Below are 21,817 nucleotides of genomic sequence, written 5' to 3'. Positions count from 1 at the left end.
AGAAATGGGTTCCACGGTGCGAGCCCTCCGTGCAGCGGGTTTTCTTGCGTTTCGCCCCACGCCCCACTTCTGCTAAAGCCAAAGGTGCTTACGTCGGAATTATCCGGCCCCACACGCCCCAAACCCCGAGATGGCAATTCGTCACGTTACAGCCCTCAGTGTAGGAAGAATCTGTTGAAGACCAGCGTGAGAGGGTGCAAAATGTCTGTATGTACATGTCGTTTGATCCAATAAGGAAAACTGAATCTGCATTTGGTAATGTGATTACATCGTGGAATTTTAAAGCTATCACAAGTGGCTCATTGAACTCATTGGGACTCGATTCTGAGTAAATATACTTAGGATTGTGCTGTTAATATCACATGCAGCACTATGCATGTTTACTCAGAAGACATGTTTAATGTTGCTTTCTCCCAGGTAAATGTGCACAGGATTGCCTTAATGCAGATTAGTTCTTTCTCCTTACCCTTTGAACCACCAGGCTATGGTCACACTCACCCACTCCAACTTTGAGAAATGACCAGCAGAAATTACCAAAGTTCCTCCAGCAGAAACTTCATATGTAGACTGCTTCTCTTGTAATGCAGTGGGAAGCAAATAACTCCTGTTCGTGCAGGTGCCTCTGCACCTCCTGAGATGAAGTACTTTACAGCATCAATTAATGCTGAAATAAACTACTGTTGATTAAAGGATGGATGTGAACTCACCCTTTCAGTGCAGGCATATGGGTGAAAGGGGTGTGTGTGTCTGAATGATGCATTTACCTGATTCCCAGCCCAATCTGAAATGTGTTTGCACAAAAGTAAGTCCCACTAAGGTCAACAGGACCAACACCCTGGGGTTTAGGATTGCAACCTGTGTGTGTAGTAGCACAAAGTTCTTAAATACCAATTCAAGCAGCACCCAAAGGTCTCAACTTGTGAATACAATTACTGTTCTCAGCCCGCGTGTTCCTGATTAATAATTTCCAGAGGGACAATTGTGTTAGTCTGTTGCGGCAAAAACAACAAAACATCTTGTGGTACCATAAAGATGAAGGCTTGGATCCTGAGATCCCATGAGTGGAACTCTGCTTATAGGATACTCCAGCTGATGGAAGGGGGCAGGAAAAAAATGATTTTTTTCCAATTCCCCCTATGACCCCCACCAAACCTGATCCATGGGGTTGGGAGACCCTCTGGAACAGCATGGGAGATGACATGAGGGTCTGCAGGGAGAAAGGGAATTGGCAAAAAATCACCTCTTTGACCCCTTCCACCTGCAGGCGTCTCTATTGGATCAAAGGCTGTTCCTCTCAGGATCCAAGCCTAACAAAAAAATTACAGCATAAGCTTTCACTGGACTACAATTTACTTCATCTGATGAAGTGTACTGATCCACAAAAGCTTATGTCACTATAAATGGGTTAGCCTTTAAGGTGCTACAAGATGTTGTTGTTTTGACTAATAATTGTGCCTGTCTTTATCAATAGTTCTTAACGTTTCTTAATTTCTTGGAGGTGATCTGGAATGGATATACAGTAAAACTCAGGTATCAAACACCTCAGTGATGCATGTCTCTTGATTATCAGAGTTAGCCTTCTGTCGCTAACAGTGTTCCCCTTCATCCAAGCTAATGATCAATGAGATAGAGGCTGTTCACACATAATGGCAGGAAATTGTGGGATGTGTTCCACATGCTTTTTTAATATTCAACTCCCAATCAGGGATTGCTATGCGATGTCTGAACCTAGACACCATAAGGTAATCATGGGTTAAACAACAGGTTGTCACACAATACACATTGCAGAATGCTAAAGGAAGGGTAATATGTTAAATGAGGGGAATTATCTCAAAAACTTTGTGGTTCTGGAGTTTTCTGTTTTCTTTTTTAAAATTGTGTTTTTGGTATTTTCAGAAATGTTGGTATGGATTAGAGAAAACTGACTAAAAGAAAAGGTGGCCACTGTAATGAGGCAGCCGTCATGTTCTTAGGGTGCTTCCAGATGGAGTGCTCCTAGCGCTACAGATCAAAAGGCACTGTGCAGCTATTCTGTCTTTTCTTCCTTAATGGATTGTTTGTAGAAAGAAAAAAGACCAAAAAAAGCAGTAGGAAAGCACAAGAACATTACAAGTGGAAGATGATGGCATCTGGACCTCCTGTACACTTCTGTGAACAAGGGAGGTCCATTGCACAATAGAAAACCTCATCTGGAAACACCCTTAGTTTCAATGTGGAGGGGTTTAAAAGTTTCATTTCCAGATCTTTCTAGTCGTCAAGGTAAGTCAGAAGGATTGTATACATACGAATTTTAAGTTTTCAGTGTGCTATGGAAGTAGTACCTTAACAATTTGATAACTCAACAGTGAGCCAACCAGTGAGGTCCAAACATCCTAATCTGTCAATAGATCTGTAGATATAAATGCCCTTATTCTGTAGCAGTCTGCATGCAGGGAGAATGTAATTATTTTAGGGTGCTGTGAAGTTCTGCACAGTTAAATGCAAGAGAATGTTGTGCAGCTCCCATTGACTGCAGTGTGAGAACTTGCCAGTGGCTTGTGCTGCTATAGTGTGGTTGTTTGCAGTGGTCTGTTGGTCACATAGCCTTCAAGATCTCCAAGGATCCCAGAAATTCAGTAAAGGGACTGGCCAATACCAAGGAAGCAACGTCAAACATTCATTTCTGTGCTTGTGAGTACATAAGGGCAAACAAGATCAGAGAGTGAATACAGCAAGCTGCTGGGTTACAGAAAGTTAATGAATGCATCGACTAAGGCTTCTTTTGTATTGCAATATCCTCACTCCCCCACTTTTTGGGCAGTGCGCACACATTTACTACAGGAATATGATCCCTGCTCCTAAGAACATTTATATTGCTTTCTGAATACAATGTGTGCATTGAAATATGCCACTTCCTGGAGCATACTGAGAGAGCCAAATAGGCAGGGGAAGGACTAAGTGTAGTATAAAAATTCCTCAAGCTTTTCTCTATTTTTTTTAAAGACTTAAATATGATACAGAGCCTCATTGTGCTGTTCATTATAGCAGATAATGCTTGGATAGTGCAAGTAATTGCACTTGGATAGTGCAATTTGTAAACCATAAATACATATAGCAAAAAAATATGGGGTAGGGGGACCAAAAGGTGGTTAGATTGGACATTCAAAAACATCATAGGAAAATATGTAGTGTAGGTGCCAGTTCTTTAGTACTGCATCCAATAATGCCCTTGAATATTTTCCAAACATATTTCATGAGAGGAAGTAAATAAAAATAATCTAGAGCAAAGGTTTTCAAAGTGTGTCATGTAATAGGCTTCGCTAAGCGAGTTTGGGTTTTTTAAACCAGACCTCTCAGAAACGTAATTAAGAGGCAGCAGAATCCAACAGATACTCCACAGGGCACTATTTGGGGGCCTGGCAGTGGGCGGTTGACAGAAAAACAAACAAGTCACAGAGGGGAATGGGCAAGCCACATAGTAACGAAGAATACCACATAGAGGTACACTCATCAAAACAAAAGACACGAAGACGCTCACAGACAAAGGCAAAACAAGGACGAAGTAGTATCAAAGTCACATCAAAATTGCATACAATAAAATAGCATCAAAACACTATCTGTGTGAAAACACATACGTGACAAAGTTTAGAAATTAGAATATACATTATAAAAACAAAAAACCAAGTTGGTCATTCCAAATACAATAATTTCAAATGCAGTTATATCTGTCTAGTGCAGTGTGATCCTATATACGTCTATTCAGTGGAAGTTCTTCATAGGATTGCATATCAACTCAGAAGTAAGTTCCAAGGCATGTACAGGATTGTATTATTAATCACCTGACCAAAGGACACTCTTACAAACTACAATATCTTTCCCAAAGGGAGGACTGTTTCAAACCAAATTCTTCCTCGTGAAGATTATACTTCATATTCACAAGACTGAACATTCCAACATGTGGCCCTTGATGAGTTCATTGGAAAAATCTTCACACATTCAGGAAATCTTTGTATAAGGTGCAGCAACCTCTTTGGTCTCCTTAATCCAAGGGTGGGCAGACTTCAAGCTTGTGGGATCTACTTTGTGTTTTACTAGAATCCCAAGATCCGCCAGCCAGTACCAGGTGCAAAACGTCACTCAGGCAGGATGACATATGCTAAGAATTAAGGAACTGTGTGCCTCTGAGCACATGGAAAGCCCAGGAATTTATAACTGGTACCAGCACCAAGCCGTTTCACACAAAAATTCACTCCTGGTTAGGGATGTATGGATTGTGTAAAATCCGCTCCATCTGTGTTTCACAGATTGTCAAGTGCCTTTTGTTCCATCGTCCATTCACAGATGGATTCAATTTTTTTTCTGTCATGCGGAAAAATACACAAATAATTTTGTAAGAGGGTTCGCAACAATTTACATAATTTACCTTAGTACGTAACATTTAGCGTATTGTCTCCCATTCCATTCAACTTTTCCCCATGTATATTTACCAATCTCAGCAGAAACATGTATTTTCCCACGAATAAATATGTGTAAATTTTGGGAAAGTAAAAAAAAAAACGATCCCAAAGTCCACAGACTCTCCGCGTGGCCTGAGGAGTGGATCCGCAGGTCGGATACTTAGAAATCCGAGCTCATTTTAGTCTGTCTCAAATTTCTCTAGCATCCCTACTCCTGGTTTCCCCCTGAGCATTCTTTTTCAGTAACCTAATTTAGGGCATAATCCTATGCATGTTTAGACAGAAAAGAATGGGAGTTGTAGGGTGCTGTAGGACTTTTTTTTTCCTTCTAAACGTGCATAGGATTGTGCCCTTAGTGAGGGGAGTCTTTTTGGTTGTTTCTGTTAGACATTTAGAAGTCAGAAACCTTTCCTGATATACAGCAAATCACCAGTAGATTCCAATATGCCTTCTGTCCATCCCTGTCCTTAATTGATACCTATAAAACAATGTTGCATGTGAGTTCTTTAAAAAATGCTCTAGAAAGTTTTAAAAGGAAAGGAAACCCCCTCAAAACATTAGCAAAAATATTTACAGTAATTAATTCTCAAACGGCAAAGAGTGTGATACCGCAGCTGAAAATACCCACTTTCTAGAAATGACAATACACTGTCACCTACGGGCCTGGGCCCTGAACCTTTCATGTGCATAGCAATACCTCTTCTGATAAATACTGTTCTCCTGTCCACCTAACCCCAGCTTCCATGCCCTTCTCTAGTTCTGCTCACTCCCTTCCTTACCTGTCGCCACATGTGTCCATGGAAATACATTTTAAATTACTTGAAAACTTTCATTTTCAAGGTAAACTAAATGATACATAGTATGCAGAGACATGCAAACATGCTTCATTTACATAGTGATAAACAATAATGGGGGGGAGGTAAAATAGATACACCCAGTCCTTAGCATTGCCTCTTGCAAAACGCAATCTTTGAAAATAATCCGCAATCCAGATTTCTGAAAACATTTTGCAAACATGTAGATCGGTGCTTGACTCCCTTGCCATGAAAGTTGCTAACTTGTGTAAGTATTTGTGAGGCTAAAATAATTACTAATCTGCCTATCATCAAAGTGCACAGGGATCACGTAATTGTAGCAAAAAATCAACAGGAGGTATCAGTAATAAGTGTCACCTCTTATTAATGGGAATGAGTGAACTTTGTTTACTGTCAGTTGTTTGGCATAGACATTAGGCAGAGACTTAACGCTAAAGAATGCCAGACAGATAGGATTTAAGATTAATTAGGCCTCAGTTACTTGATTACCCATTATGAGTAGGGGCTTCTGACATGCCAATTTAATACACTCAGCTTCGCTGTTTACAAGAAAGGGGGCATGGGATATCCAAAATGGTGGCTTCTGGCTTCACCCAAACTGTGTTGTCTGACTAAAGGGGCATCTAGGAGTCCAGAAGATCAGCTAGTATGAATCCAAAAACATCTTGATGATTTTATTACTTATTTATAGCCTGCCTAGCTTACATTTTCACATGAAGGCTTTTGATGGATAGCCAGGTTTCCATCTTTTGTTTATCCTCATGACAGCCCTGTGATGTAGGTCACAGTTATTTTTATTTGGCAGACGGACAACTGATGCCAGCTACCAAATTGTTGGAGGCAGGACTTGAACCCAGGTCCCAGAAGTCCAGTGCTGTCCACTGTAATGCATTGGCTCTCATAGGTCCTTGATTCTCAAACCATAGCTCAGAATCCTGTTGCAAGATATCAGCAGGCTAGTTATGAGAGGTAGAAGTCTGAAAGTGATCCCCGCTCATTTTTGGTTCCTCCCTCCCTTTGACCTGGTCCTCAAATGCAGCAGAATGAAGTGGTAAAGTTCTGAAGTGGGAGAATGGACTATAACATTTCAGAATGTAGGTGGGAGATTCCATGTATTAATGTCCTCTATGTGAAAAACACAGTAAAAATAATTTTAAAAATAAGCACTTCAGTGAATGAGCTGGGTTAAAATCTCTTTCCCTGGTGTGCAATTTTTACAAAGGGAACTATTCAAGACTGGTGCCTGCTGTACCTGTAGTCTGAAATGGTACAGTCCACTCTATCTCATTCTCCTCCATTCCTCTCACTTTCTCAGAGGGAACCTTGTAAGCTAGCGGTGGGCAGAAAGGAGATCTTCACGTTTCAACTCTTCAGCTCTCAGCATTCCTGACCACTGACCATATTGGCAGGGGCTTCTGGGATTTGAAGGACCAAAACACCTTCTGCCCACCCCTGCTGTAAATCACAAGTGAAGGACAAAGTTTCTTAGTTCCTGCCGTTTGGGTGGATGCCTAGATAGGGATGTCAGAGAATTCCACCACGGATCTCGATGAGGCCGAATGCCAGTGCATTCGGCCCCCCGAAATCCTTGGCAGAACGAAGCCCCGCCTGCCCCACGAAAGGCACGCAAAACGGGACACCTACGTGCTGCCGTTTGCTCTGACTTGCAAATGGTGGCCGCGTCTGCGGCCGCCATTCGCTTCATCACTATAGCCGTGATAGGCTACATAAGCACTTAGGTAGCCTATCATGGCTAATGCAGGGACGCCACTTGCGTCCCTGCGGAAGCCGTGATAGGCTGCGTAAGTATTTACGTAGCCTATCACGGCAAAAAAAAGGGAACGCAAATGGTGGCCACTGTAGCTGCCGTCATTTGCGTTCGCTGTTTTTTGGGGGGGGTCGCCGTGATAGGCGTCAATATTTACGTAGCCTATCACAGCAAAATACAGAGACGCAAATGGCGGTGGCTACGGCAGCCACCATTTGCGTCCCTGCAGGCTGCCCAGCGGCTGGATGTCCAGCTGTGGGCGGTCCCAGCTGGTGGCTCTGCGGAATCTCCACGGAGCAAAGCCGGCCGGAGAGAATTTCGGGGGGAGGGACAGAGCTCCTCCCCCCTACCACGAATGTCACCCTTCGAAAAGGTAAGTGACTTTCGTATATCCCTATGCCGAGAGCAGTCTGACTGGTCCTATGGGCAATACAAGAAAGTAGCGGATAGAAAGAGAGGGAACACTCACTGTAGAATAAACTTTAATATCTGGCTACGATTCTTCGATGCTTTCAGATGTCACAGGGTGCATGGCAATTGGTGTGAGAAGCTCCCCACATTCACTTGCTGAAAAGTTTATTGGCATGTGGTGGGGGGATCTTGGAAGGTAGAGGAAGTTTAAAAGGGGGAGAGAGTGCAAAACATTTGAGGATCACTACCCTTTTGCTGATACCTCCCCTGTTCTACATGAATGGTGCCATTTTTGTTATGTAAGGATTAGAACTTAAATAATTAAGGGCACAATCCCATGCATGTTTAGACAGAAAAAAGTCCTACAACTCCCAGCATTCTCCACCTAGTACGGCTGGCTGGGGAATGCTAGGAATTGTAGGATTTTTTTCCGCATAGGATTGCGCCCTAATTTGCTATTAGTATACAGGATTAATTGTCATGTTAGTTCTGCTGATGGTTGCTGGTTACTTTCAGGATTGTGCTTAGCTACGATCTTTGAAAGAGAACAAGGTATTACTTATTAAATTATGATGAAAATATTTTTTTAAAAAATCTAAAGAGGAAGAAGTCCAGTAGAGTATTTTGAACACCAAATCAAGGGTTTCCAAGCTTATGTATTGATGTTTTTGTCAGGGTAATCATGTTGAACTGGCTGTGAGGCTGTTTTGATTTGACAGAATGGGTTTCTACTGAAACGTGTCACAGAGATTTTTCATCAAGTGTTGCTATTTCATTCACATTTTAGTCACATCTTATTGTTTGGTAACCAAAAAAACACACAAGAAGTAAAAATAATATAACAGGTTCTTTACCTGGCTGAATGTTACTTATCGATTGCATAAAATAAACCTCCCATCAAAAATTAATTCAGACCGTGTACGTATTGTATTTAAATGGCTGTTGACTTGGTAAAGAAAATCAATTGACCAGCCCATAATATCTGTGATTAATCACACTAAACATTTGTTATTACAAATGCTGTATATCTAACAGAAACTTGTAAATAACCACTTGCTTGCTTACCACTAGTCAGGAAGCATTCTCAAAAGTAGTTCTTTCCTCTCCCTAGTTTTTGGCCACCAATACTTAACAAAAAATTATCATTAACATATACCTGTGTTAATTAATATGTTAGAAGGTGGCCTCTGGTAGGAAGGCATTGCAAAGGATTAGGGTTGTGACAGAAAAGGCCCTGCTTCTCATACCGCAAAGGATGGAACCTGTAGTAAGGCCTCATTAGAAGATCTCAAATGCTGGGGATGTTTGTACACACTAAATCAAAAGCGATCCAAAAATTATTCTGAGAACAGCAACAGTATTTTGTGAGTAAAAAAGGGCAATGGTTTAAGAGATTAATGGATATGTTTGATGACCTAACAGTTAATCTCGTAATGATAACACCTGAACACTAAGCTTGGTTCTTCTCTTGTAAATCTCAGTGGGATCATAACATTCATGGCCTGAGGCTGGAGGCTGTTGTAGTGGCTTTGCAAACCAGCAAGATCCGTTCTGTATAATCACTGAGAGCCAAAACAGACATTACTTGTAAATGTATGTCTGCCACCTATGTCTTCTTCTTTTTTTCATTTTTACTGTAGAGTAGGTGCAGGGACTCCAGTCCAGATTGGGCTCCTAGTATGGGAGATAGGGAGGCATTTAAGATCTGGATCAGGCTGCCTGCACCTGCTCTAGAGCAAAATGAAAAGACATCCCTGCTAGAAACACATTTAAAGCAATGTCTGTTTTGGCCCTCAGTGGGCGCTCTGACAGTCTAAGCGCTATACTACCCTGGCTTTCTGATGTCTCTAATTCAAAAGAGATATCTAAACATGTAAAGGAGCATAACCCAGAGACGAATGGGACTGGCCTCGAGGAAGCAGCTCTGCTAACATGTGAATGTGTACCAGGGCTATAAATCCCTTGTATCACATTTTCACCACTGGAAAATACAGTGTTTTGATTGCTTGGAAAAAGTGATCTTCTAGTAGCACTGTCTTGAGGAAAAGCATGCAGATTGCATGCTGCCAATAAAAACTAAATGTGGTTAAAGAGCCCTGAAATGATCAGCCATTATCTGTTTGCAGCTGTGGGCAAGGAGCCAGAGTTTGCATGCCAAAAACAAGCTCCTGTGTTATATCCCATTTGCCATTTGTTTTGTCTGCAAGCATGCTAGGAACCATGCAGGTGGCCATGGTGTTGCCTTGCCTCCCAGATAGCATTTATCGTCTTAAAATCTAGATTCAGTTAAGCCCTTAGAAAAGTGATTCAATCCCAAGCGGGGTTCTGTTGCACTCTTAGTGTTAAGTATGTGCTTAAGTGAGATGCTGAGTCAAACTCCTGGACTCTCTCTGCTCTGCAGAAGCAACTATATTTATACACAGTTGGTTATGTAACATGGCTTAAGGCTGGATTCTGTCCTCCAGCATGTTGTAGCAGCAGCGCATGCGGTCTAATACTAGGGTTTCAGTGTTGCAGTAAAAGGACAGCTTCTTTTTCTGTGTAGACACTAAAGTCCACTTCTGCCTCCTAGACTGGGTGCAATGATAGCAATTGGCTCTGCCGTGCCAGCACTGATGTGCAGTGTGGCTGAGCTACCCAAGAGGTGCTGTGGTTGGGGAGTAGGAGGGGGATGCAATTTCCAAGATTCTTGGAAAAGCACCCTATGTACTCCTGATTCTGGCTTTAGCTCTCTGAAAGGCGGGGAGGGGAAGTGGCGGCAGAGACAGAGCTGAACCCACACAGATGAGCCCCTGAACTCACTGAGTATGCAAGGTTTGGCAACAGACATGTGGCCACACAGCCTTCCCCAACCTGGTGCACTTCAGACATGTTGGTCTACAACTCCTATCACCTCGGGTGATGGGAGTTGTAGTCCAACACATCTGAAGAGTACCAAGTTGGGGAAGGTTGGGGCAACACTATTCCTAGCACCACCATCCTCACAGCTTCAGTTTTAGAGCAGTATCTTGTTCACTTCTGTTGATTTTTCTTTTTTTTTGTTAATGTAGCTGTGTACATAGCAAACCTTTTATAGAGTGCAGTTTATGGTCAATCTGCCAGATTTCACAATATCATCTGGATAGCTCATGCCTTGCTTTTCCAGCAGGTAAACTTAAGCATCAAGTATTTTTATTTATGTATCATCCATGTTTCTGTGCAAGCAACGTTTGGTAGATCTAATCCGGGGTGAGCAACCTGTGAACCTCCAGATGGTTTGGCCCATCAACCCTAGCTAGCATAGCCACTGGAGAGGGATGATGGTAGGCCAAAACATCCGGAGGCCACAAATTGACCACCCATGATCTAGCCTGTGCAGCTTTCCCCATGCTGCTTCCCTGTTCTTCAGAATTCTGGAGCAATACATTTCTAATGTCCCCACTTCTGAAAGTCATTGGGCTTGGAAGGGGTGAGCACTGTTTTCCCTCAACGTGGAAGGTTTTCCTAGTGGAGCATTGGGGCTTCGAGTCTACTTTCAGGAGTCCCTCATATGTGTATATATAGTGGAGGATAAGAAGGCCTGGCCCTTGAGGGGGTGGAATCTGTGTATTTATTTACACCATATAACTGAGGGTGCGTCCACAGATGATGAGACCCCTTGGTTCTAACCAAGGGTTTGGACTCACCTAGTGAGATTTTTGGCACACACACTATGCCATACTACAAACAGCTTTGTCCCATGAGTTTTAGGATAGTTTGCCATGCAGCAATAGGCGCTTCCATTCAAGAAACAAAAGTCCAAGGCACCCTTGAGCCCATGGAACTAGCAGAGTGGTTTTTTGAATCTTGACCAGCCTACATAAGGCTACTTGTTGTTGTTCAGTCGTTAAGTCGTGTCCAACTCTTCGTGACCCCATGGACCATAGCACGCCAGGCCTTCCTGTCCTCCGCTGTCTCCCGGAGTGTGCTCAAATTCATATTCATTGCATCCGTGATGCTATCTAGCCATCTCATCCTCTGCCGTCCCCTTCTCCTTTTGCCTTCAATCATTCCCAGCATCAGGGTCTTTTCCAGTGACCTTTCTCTTCACATTAGGTGGCCAAAATATTTGAGCTTCAGTTTCAGTATCTGTCCTTCCAATGAGCACTCAGGGTTGATTTCCTTTAGGATTGACTGATTTGACCTCCTCGCAGTCCAGGGGACTCGTAAGAGCCTTCTCCTGCACCACAGTTCAAAAGCATCAATTCTTCGGCGCTCACCCTTCCTTATAGTCCAGCTCTCACAGCCATACATTACTACTGGGAAAACCATAGCTTTGATTAGACGGACCTTTGTCGGCAAGGTAATGTCTCTGCTTCTTACTATGCTGTCTAGGTTTGCCATAGCTTTCCTCCCAAGGAGCAAGTGTCTTTTAATTTCATGGCTACAGTCACCGTCTGCCGTGAACTTGGAGCCCAAGAAAATAAAATCTTTCACTGCTTCCATTTCTTTCCCTACTATATGCCAGGAAGTGATGAGGCCAGATGCCATGATCTTAGTTTTTTTAATGTTGAGTTTCAAACCAGCTTTTGCACTCTTCACTTTCACCCTCAACAAGAGGCTCTTTAGATCCTCTTCACTTTCTGCCATTAGGGTGGTATCGTCTGCGTATCTGAGGTTGTTGATAATTCTCCTGGCAATCTTAATTCCGACCTGTGATTCATCCAACCCGGCGTTTCTCATGATGTACTCTGCATATAAGTTAAATAAGCAGGGTGACAACATACAGCCTTGTCGTACTCCTTTCCCAATTTTGAACCAATCGGTTGTTCCATGTCCGGTTCTTACTGCTGCTTCTTGACCCTTGTACAGGTTTCTCAGGAGTCAGGTAAGGTGGTCTGGTACTCCCATCACTTTAAGAATTTGCCACAGTTTGTTGTGATCCACACAATCAAAGGCTTTAGCGTAGTCAATGAAGCAGAAATAGACGTTTTTCTGGAGTTCTCTTGCTTTCTCCACGATCCAGCGAATGTTGGCAATTTGATCTCTAGTTCCTCTGCCTCTTCAAAACCCAGCTTGTACTTCAGGTAGTTCTCGGTTCACATGCTGCTGAAGCCTAGCTTGTAGGATTTTGAGCATAACCTTGCTGGCATGTGAAATGAGCGCAATTGCATGGTAGTTTGAACACTCTTTGGCATTGCCCTTCTTTGGAAGTGGAATGTAAACTGACCTTTTCCAGTCTTGTGGCCACTATTGAGTGTTCCAAATTTGTTGGCATACTGAGTGCAGCACTTTAACAGCATCATCTTTTAGGATCTTAAATAGCTCAGCTGGAATACTGTCATCTCCGCTAGCTTTGTTGTTAGCAATGCTTCCTAAGGCCCACTTGAATTCACCCTCTGGGATGTCCGGCTCAAGTTCAGTGACCGCACTATCATGGCTATTGGGGACATTAAGATCATTCCTGTATAGTTCTTCTGAGTATTCTTTCCACCTCTTCTTAATCTCATCTGCTTCTGTTAGATCCCTGCCTTTTTTGTCCTTTATCATGCCCGTCTTTGCACAAAACGTTCCCTTGAGATCTCTGATTTTCTTGAAGAGATCTCTAGTCTTTCCCATTCTGTTGTTCTTTTCACTGTTCATTGAAGAAGGCCTTCTTGTCTCTCCTTGCTATTCTCTGGAAATCTGCATTTAGTTGGATATATCCTCCCCTTTCTCCCTTGTTTTTTGCTTCCCTTCTTTCCTCAGCTACTTGTAAAGCCTCATCAGACAGCCACTTGGCTTTCTTGCATTTCTTTTTCTTTGGGATGGATTGAGTTGCTGCCTCCTGAACAACATTAAGGACCTCCGTCCATAGTTCCTCAGGCACTCTGTCTATCAGGTCTAATCCCTGAAATCTATTCCTCACCTCCACTGTATATTCATAAGGGATATGATTTAGGTCATACCTGAATGGTTTAGTGGTTTTCCCTACGTTCTTCAATTTAAGCCAAAATTTTGCAATAAGAGGCTCATGATCTGAGCCACAGTCAGCTCCAGGTCTTGTTTTTACAGATTGTATACAGCTTCTCCATCTTTGGCTGCAAAGGACATAATCAATCTGATTTCGATATTGACCATCTGGTGATGTCCATGTGTAGAGTTGCCTCTTGTGCTGTTGGAAAAGAGTGTTTGCTATGATCAGCATGTTCTCTTGGCAAAACTCTTATTAGCCTTTGTCCTGCTTCATTTTGTACACTAAGGCCATGCTTGCCTGTTATCCTGGTGATTTCTTGATTTCCTACTTTAGCAATGCAATCCCCTATGATGAAAAGGACATCTTTTTGTGGTGTTAGTTCTAGAAGATATTGTAGGTCTTCATAAAACCGATCAACCTCAGCTTCTTCAGCCTCAGTGGTTGGGGCATAGACTTGAATTACTGTGATGTTGAATGGTTTGCCTTGGATTCGTACTGAGATCATTCTATCGTTTTTGAGATTGTACCCCAGTACTGCTTTTCCCACCCTTCTATTGACTATGAGTGCTACTCCATTTCTTCTAAGGGATTCTTGCCCACAGTAGTAGATATGATGGTCACCTGAATTAAATTTGCCCATGCTTGTCCATTTTAGTTCGCTGATTCCCAAGATGTCAATGTTCAATCTTGCCATCTCATGTTTGACCACCTCCAGCTTACCTTGATTCATTGATCTGACATTCCAGGTTCCTAAACAATATTGTTCTTTACAGCATCGGACTTTCTTTTCACCACCAGACACATGCACAGCTGACTGTCCTTTCGGCTTTGGCCCAGCCACTTCACTCTTTCTGGCGCTACTTGGAAATTCCCTCTGCTCTTCCCCAGTAGTATATTGGACACCTTCCGACCTGAGGGGCTCATCTTCCAGCGTCATATCTTTTAGCCTTGTGATACATTCCATGGGGTTTTCTTGGCAAGAATACTAGAGTGGGTTGCCATTTCCTTCTCCAGTGGACCACATTTTGTCAGAACTCTCTGCCATGACCTGTCCGTCTTGGGTGGCCCTGCACGGCATAGCTTATGGCTTCACTGGTTACACAAGCTCCTTCGTCACAACAAGGCAGTGATCCATGAAGGGGACATAAGGCTACTTACTCCCTGCTAATATTAATTTAGCCATATTATCTGCACTTCCCATATTATCTGCGCTTCTACCAAAGAGGTGAAGGATCTCTGTCAACACCAGACTATAGAGTGTTTTCCTGTTATCTGTGAAAAGAGCCATACTGATGAGGTAGTGCATTACATAGCAATAAATAAAATACAATGAGTAACTGCCAGCATTCCCCTACCAGCAACTAGAGCAGGAGTGGGCAGCTTGCAGCGTTCTATATTTTTTGGCCTACAACTCCCATCAGTCCTAGCCAGCCAATGATGAGGAATGATGGGAGTTGTAGGCCAAAACAGCTGGACAGCCACAAGTTGCTCACCACTGAACTAGAGACAAATCACCCTAAAGCAAGGCAAAAACAATGAAGGGGTCCCAGTAGCTTACCTCTGGTTTAACAGTGGAACAAATCTCTTAGGACTTAACCCCGTGGTCCTAGCAAAGGGACGGCCCTATCATTAGGCAGAATGAGGCGGTCCTTGGGTGGCAGATGCTGAGAAGCAGCAGCACGGTGTTGGAGGAGAGAGCTGTGTGCCACACAGACTGCCCTATGCCCCCTAAGTTAGCCTACTGCCTTCTGGTGTCGTGAAGGATGCTGACCCATAGCCAGTGCTGAAGAAAGAAACAACTATTAGTCCAGCCGGCTTTTGTAAACAGGATGGGAAGGGGCACCATTGTTCCTCGCCTCAGACAGCAAAACGTCTTGGGCCAGCACTGTTCCAGCACACAGCCTGAAGGCACCTGGTGCAGCCACCTCCATGAAGCTAAGCAAGTTTGGTCATGGAAGATTTATGTGGGAATCCTATAGTCTGAGTTCTTTGGAAGAAAAAAATACTATAAAACTACTATACTACGATATACTACTATACTACCACTATACTACTACTACAATACTATAACTACTATACTATAAAAATACTATAAAACCATAAGAGTATTACATATGCACACACAATCAATCCTTATACGCCTTCTCAGCAGACCTCCTAACAATATCATGGGGATGTTTGAGAATAAATACCGTGAAGCCTGCAGCCCAAGTGTAAGGGCCCCTCTCATCTGTAGTCATACTCGAATGCCTCACCCCTTTCTGTCTTTTATCTCGTCAACAGAAAACACTGTCAGCTTATGATACCACCTCCTTTATCTCTTTTGTTCAAGGGACCCGTGCTGGTTGCTTCTCCTACTTTTTTACACTGTGAGATGCTTTCACTTCACTGTAAGTCTTCCATTATCATGCTCGTCTGGTTTCTCTTATTTCTCACAAGATGGAGTCGCAAATTGTTGTTGTTCAGTCGTGTCCGACTCTTCGTGACCCCATGGACCATAGCACGCCAGGCCTTCCTGTCCTGCGCTCTCTCCCGGAGCGTGCTCAAGTTCATATTCATTGCATCGGTGATGCTATCTAGCCATCTCATCCTCTGTCGTCCCCTTCTCCTTTTGCCTTCAGTCTTTCCCAGCATCAGGGTCTTTTCCAGAGAGTTTTCTCTTTGCATTAGGTGGCCAAAATATTTGAGCTTCAGCTTCAGTATCTGTCCTTCCAATGAGCACTCAGGGTTGATTTCCTTTAGGATTGACTGATTTGACCTCCTTGCAGTTCAGGAGACTCGTAAGAGTCTTCTCCAGCACCACAGTTCGAAAGCATCAATTCTTCGGCGCTCACCCTTCCTTATAGTCCAGCTCTCACAGCCATACATTACTACTGGGAAAACCATAGCTTTGATTAGACGGACCTTTGTCGGCAAGGTGATGTCTCTGCTTCTTACTATGCTGTCTAGGTTTGCCATAGCTTTCCTCCCAAGGAGCAAGCATCTTTTAATTTCATGGCTACAGTCACCGTCCGCGGTGATCTTGGAGCCCAAGAAAGTAAAATCTGTCACTGCTTCCATTTCTTCCCCTTCTATATGCCAGGAAGTGTTGGGGCCAGATGCCATGATCTTAGTTTTTTTAATGTTGAGTTTCAAACCAGCTTTTGCACTCTCCTCTTTCACCCTCAACAAGAGGCTCTTTAGATCCTCTTCACTTTCTGCCATTAGGGTGGTATCGTCTGCGTTATCTGAGGTTGTTGATAATTCTCCCGGCAATCTTAATTCTGACCTGTGATTCATCCAACCCGGCGTTTCTCATGATGTACTCTGCATATAAGTTAAATAAACAGGGTGACAATATGCAGCCTTGTCGTACTCCTTTCCCAATTTTGAACCACTCGGTTGTTCCATGTCTGGTTCTTACTATTGCTTCTTGACCCTCGTACAGGTTTCTCAGGAGTCAGGTAAGGTGGTCTGGTACTCCCATCACTTTAAGAATTTGCCACAGTTTGTTGTGATCCACACAATCAAACGCTTTAGCGTAGTCAATGAAGCAGAAATAGACGTTTTTCTGGAATTTTCTTGCTTTCTCCATGATCCAGCGAATGTTGGCGATTTGCTCTCTAGTTCCTCTGCCTTTTCGAAACCCAGCTTGTACTTCCGGTAGTTCTCGGTTCGCATACTGCTGAAGCCTAGCTTGTAGGATTTTGAGCATCACCTTGCTGGCATGTGAAATGAGCGCAATTGTGCGGTAGTTTGAACACTCTTTGGCGTTGCCCTTCTTTGGAATTGGAATGTAAACTGACCCTTTCCAGTCTTGTGGCCACTGTTGAGTGTTCCAAATTTGTTGGCATATTGAATGCAGCACTTTAACAGCATCATCTTTTAGGATTCTAAATAGCTCAGCTGGAATACTGTCATCTCCGCTAGCTTTGTTGTTACTAATGCTTCCTAAGGCCCACTTGAGTTCACTCTCGAGGATGTCCGGCTCAAGTTCAGTGACCGCATTATCATGGCTATCAGGGACATTAAGATCTTTCCTGTATAGTTCTTCTGTATATTCTTGCCACCTCTTCTTAATCTCATCTGCTTCTGTTAGGTCCCTTCCTTCTTTGTCCTTTATCATGCCCGTCTTTGCACAAAACGTTCCCTTGAGATCTCTGATGTTCTTGAAGAGATTTCTAGTCTTTCCCATTCTGTTGTTTTCCTCGATTTCTTTGCATTGTTCATTTAAGAAGGCCTTCTTGTCTCTCCTTGCTATTCTCTAGAACTCTGCATTCAGTTGGATATATCTTCCCCTTTCTCCCTTGCTTTTTGCTTCCCTTCTTTCGTCAGCTACTTGTAAAGCCTCATCAGACAGCCACTTGGCTTTCTTGCATTTCTTTTTCTTTGGGATGGATTTCGTTGCTGCCTCCTGAACAATGTTATGGACCTCCGTCCATAGTTCCTCAGGCACTCTGTCTATCAGGTCTAATCCCTGAAATCTATTCCTCACCTCCACTGTATATTCATAAGGGATATGATTGAGGTCATACCTGAATGGTTTAGTGGTTTTCCCTATGTTCTTCAATTTAAGCTGAAATTTTGCAACAAGAAGCTCATGATCTGAGCTTGTTGCAAATTAAATTACACTGAAATATCTACTGTCACGGAGTTAAGGAGCTCTACCTTTTTCACATGTGTAAAGATCGTTTCAGATGCCTCTCACCTAATATTTATTGATTGATTAAAATATTTGTAGGGTGGCTTAGGACGCAATCCTATGCATGTTTAGACAGGGAAAATGTCCTACAACTCCCAGCATACCAGCTGGGGCATGGTGAAAGTTGTAGGACTTTTTCCTGTCTAAACACACATAGGATTGTGCCCTTATAGGATAAAACCCTCCCAAGGAGGTTTCCAACATATAATTTTAGAATAGATAAACAATACATTTTAAAACCATAAACACCATAGCAATATTAATTATAACTAATAAGAGCCAGCAATCACACTAAAACAGGTAACACGCAGCCTACTAAAAATGATACAATTATATATACCTTACAGCTAAAATCTGATCAATTATAGAAGAGAATGCAATAGCAAACAAACAAATTGGCCCATTTAAAGGCCTGCAAAACTTTAGAAGAGCACCAAAGAAACTTATGGCCAGATAAGGAATTGGCACCGTCCATAGGATACGTCATCTTGAAGAACACATATGTTAAAGCCGAACTATGTCAGAAGTGGAGTCTTGAATTTTCCCCTCAAGTGTCTTGCACATTATTTTTCACAAAGTGCAGTTGCACTCTGCCTCAGAAGACCTGTTGGGGATTTCTTAACCCATTCTGAGTTTTTCCCTGCTAAAAATCCCTCTCCCAGTTGCTTTTGCATCTTATGATGGAAACAATACAGGTACTCATTAAGAAGCACCTTCTTCCTCCTATGACACACACACGCACATGCACACACACAGATTGCAGCTGCTATGGGTGCATTTCTTTTAAAACACTCGGCAGCAAAAACTACATTTGACTCGCCTGTTTGGGCCATACTCATAAAATCTGCCAGATGAGTTAAATAATTCCAGTGTACATATTAGCTCTAGTGCTCTTCAGCTGTAAAGACTCACCGCACTGCAAGTTGTAACTCATATTACACATTTGCATTAACTCTAAGAAGGAAAGAAACCTCTAAACTAAATAAAGACTTGCACTCATAAAAAATAGTCTTAACATTAAACTCTATGCTGTCAAATTCTCATGTAATAATATTCTTGATTACAAAATGGATTCACACAGTTCATTCCATTATTGTACTGGAAGAGTAGCTGCATTCAGAAAATCCCACGGACTCTGTTTTATTATAGCAAAGACAGAAACACAGTTGGAACACCATGTTGTAGCGTCTATGTAAAGCTTCTTCCAGTGCCCAGCCAGAACAAATAGAAGTCTGAGATATAGCCTCTTCACAATCTGTACAATTTATATCTCACTTGTTGTAGTGGGGGCATGACAGGTCCCCTTTCACAGTGCAACCTGTGTAGAAATTGTATTAAGGTTCATTCAAGACATCATATCCTTCTCTAGCTTTGGAAGGCCCTGCTACCCTAACAGAACATACAGGAATAACCCCCTTTCTTACCCTAGTAACACATCTGTACAAAAAAGTGGACAGTCGCAAATCTTTGGCACTCTCAGACAAGGAAGTGGCTGTCTCTCACACTCAGGCTGCAATCTTACCTGCACTTACCTGGCACAAAGGCCTACTGAGCACAGAGGAACTTACTTCCGAGTATGCACGCATAGGATTGTGCCCTCAGTTTTCTGACTTTCAAAGGGGATTGACAAAAAATGTCTCCTGGCTGCTAATTTGGGTGGCCTTGAATATGGCTGACTGTGACTGCTAGTAAAAGGTAGCATGGAGGACAATTTGTCCTAACACATTTCATTTATTTTCCATCTCTCTAGGTGTGTTTGCTTAGCATCTTTGTTGCTGTTTTTGCAAATTGTATGCAGATGGATCAGGCTATTGCTTTTCAGGGTAGAGAGACTCCTGGGATGTCTTGTAGAACTGGAGACACACAGAAAAAGAGTCTTTGATTAAAAATGTCCCTTTCTTACCAAAACCTGCTCAGATCTCAGCAGAGAAGTGGTACCTGTGCAGTTCCTTTGGAAGCCTCTCCAGATTTGAGGAAGGAATTAAATAGATTTGTTTCCCTCATAATGAAGTAGCTGCGGGGGCAGGGGGTGTTTTTGGACCCACTTAAAAAATAAAAACCAAGGGGAACAGTAAAAATTGTTCCAGAAGTTTATTTTAGAAGCTGTGGTTCTCCCCCATTTTCCTAACATCCTCTGATACTTAATTAATTAATACAGCCCTGGCTTTTATACCAGATGTGTTGATATAAACTCATTTTGGCCATCTAAGAAGTGGCAAATCTAAGCAAGTTCTTAGGATTTAGTTAAGTGTTATTTACTTATAACATAATTTTTATGCTACTCTTTAATCATATTCCCAGGGCAGCTTACAGAAAGAATAAAACAATCAAAATGTAAATTCAAAACAAAACATAATAATTATGGCAAGTAGTTTACCTAAATTACCTAAAATTATTGGAAGCTTATCCACATATCTGCAGCCCTTTAAACACACACACACACACACACAATGCAAAACTATTCTCCCTCTCATCTGTACCCTGCCATTCAATAATTTCTCTCTCTGGAGTAGTTGACAGTAGTTGACTAGACCTGCTTGCAAACTGGTCTAGTCAATTTCACCACGATTTTGACTTGAAGGGGAGTAGAACTGGCTGTAACTCCAAACTGGGAGAGAAATTCAACATACTTTACATTCTACAGCATGACACACACACGCCATTATAATTATCAAGCTACCAAAATTGGATCAGACTTAGCTACACGGTTGCTGTAAGCCGCCTTGTGGGGGCTTCTGGCCTGAAAGGCAGCTAAGAAATATTTTGCCCCAAGGGGGAAGTTGTTTCCATTGGTCTTAAGAACAAGCGCCAATTTTGGAAAGAAAACCAAGAGCAGGATGTATATGAGACCAGTCCCAGATGTACAGTGCATTTGAATCAGCAAAAATCAAGGCTTAGACCACCAGTGGTGCATGACTCAGATGTTATTAACCACTCAACTAGACCATATTGCTTCTTAAAGAATCATCTTACTTAATCACCTTGAACTCATGATAACACAGGGATTAAAACAACAGTGTCAGTTAAACCCACCTTTAGTTACAGAGGTCTTGCCTGACCTGTTCTCCCAGTTTTGCTTACACTTTCAAACAGTTTAATTGTCCAGTTTTACACACACCACATCATCCAAAGCAAAACAACTGGGCCTGGGCACACTGTTTTTCTCAGAGGTTTTCAAACATCCTTGTTCATTTTGAATGGCAATTACAGAACAGAAATGCCAGGCTATAAAAAGAGACTAGAGCAGTTTGCTACTCCTTGGGGAGAACTGACTGTGCTTCTGAAGTGTTGTAGGCCCATTGTGAGAGAGGTCTCTACATGAACCTTACCTCGCCTTCCTGAATATTAATATTTCATTGTTTCACTCACAAATATGCTTTTCTCTTTGTTTTAAGAAGTTTGCAATGGAAACTCTGAAAGACACCTCAAACTGATACAATAACGCATCAACCAAATGCCTTTTTATAGCCTGACTCAAGCCTTGTCTCCTTCCCTCACATTTGTCCCAAGGTGATAGCTCTTAACGTCCTGGGTCTCCACTCTCCTCACACCCATATATTCAAAAGAGTCACTGAGAGTTGACAATCAACTTCCTGATTCAACAACTGACATTCCTGTAACAATGAAAGCGAGTCTGTTTCTCACCTTGATTGCTACCATAAGGCTCATTTGCATATTAGTGGCAAAAAGCAGTGGTCCTTCTAATCCATGGGTAGGCAATCTGGTCCCCTCCAGATGTTTAGGACTACAACTCCCACAAGCCCCAGCCAACATGGTCACTGGTCAGGGATT

The 21,817-nt window shown here is 42.5% G+C and overlaps 2 protein-coding genes across 4 annotated transcripts in view; one reads left to right on the top strand and one right to left on the bottom strand.

The window, feature by feature from the left end:
• STEAP3 (STEAP3 metalloreductase) overlaps positions 1 to 21,817 on the top strand; it is a 42,716-nt gene that overhangs the window by 669 nt on the left and 20,230 nt on the right. The gene's annotated exons all lie outside the window — the stretch shown is intronic.
• C1H2orf76 (chromosome 1 C2orf76 homolog) overlaps positions 2,805 to 21,817 on the bottom strand; it is a 65,464-nt gene continuing 46,451 nt past the window's right edge. Inside the window, exon 7 of the transcript XR_014784092.1 lies at positions 2,805 to 4,338. The gene's annotated coding sequence lies outside the window, so the exon portion shown is untranslated. The remainder of the gene's footprint in view (positions 4,339 to 21,817) is intronic.

Source organism: Heloderma suspectum, chromosome 1, assembly GCF_057233095.1.
Source record: "Heloderma suspectum isolate Gila_16-S chromosome 1, 16-S_ref, whole genome shotgun sequence".
In the NCBI taxonomy this organism is placed as follows: Eukaryota; Metazoa; Chordata; class Lepidosauria; order Squamata; family Helodermatidae; genus Heloderma; species Heloderma suspectum.
The sequence above is the reverse complement of the archived record's forward strand: the minus strand, read 5'-3'. Positions and strand labels throughout refer to the sequence as shown.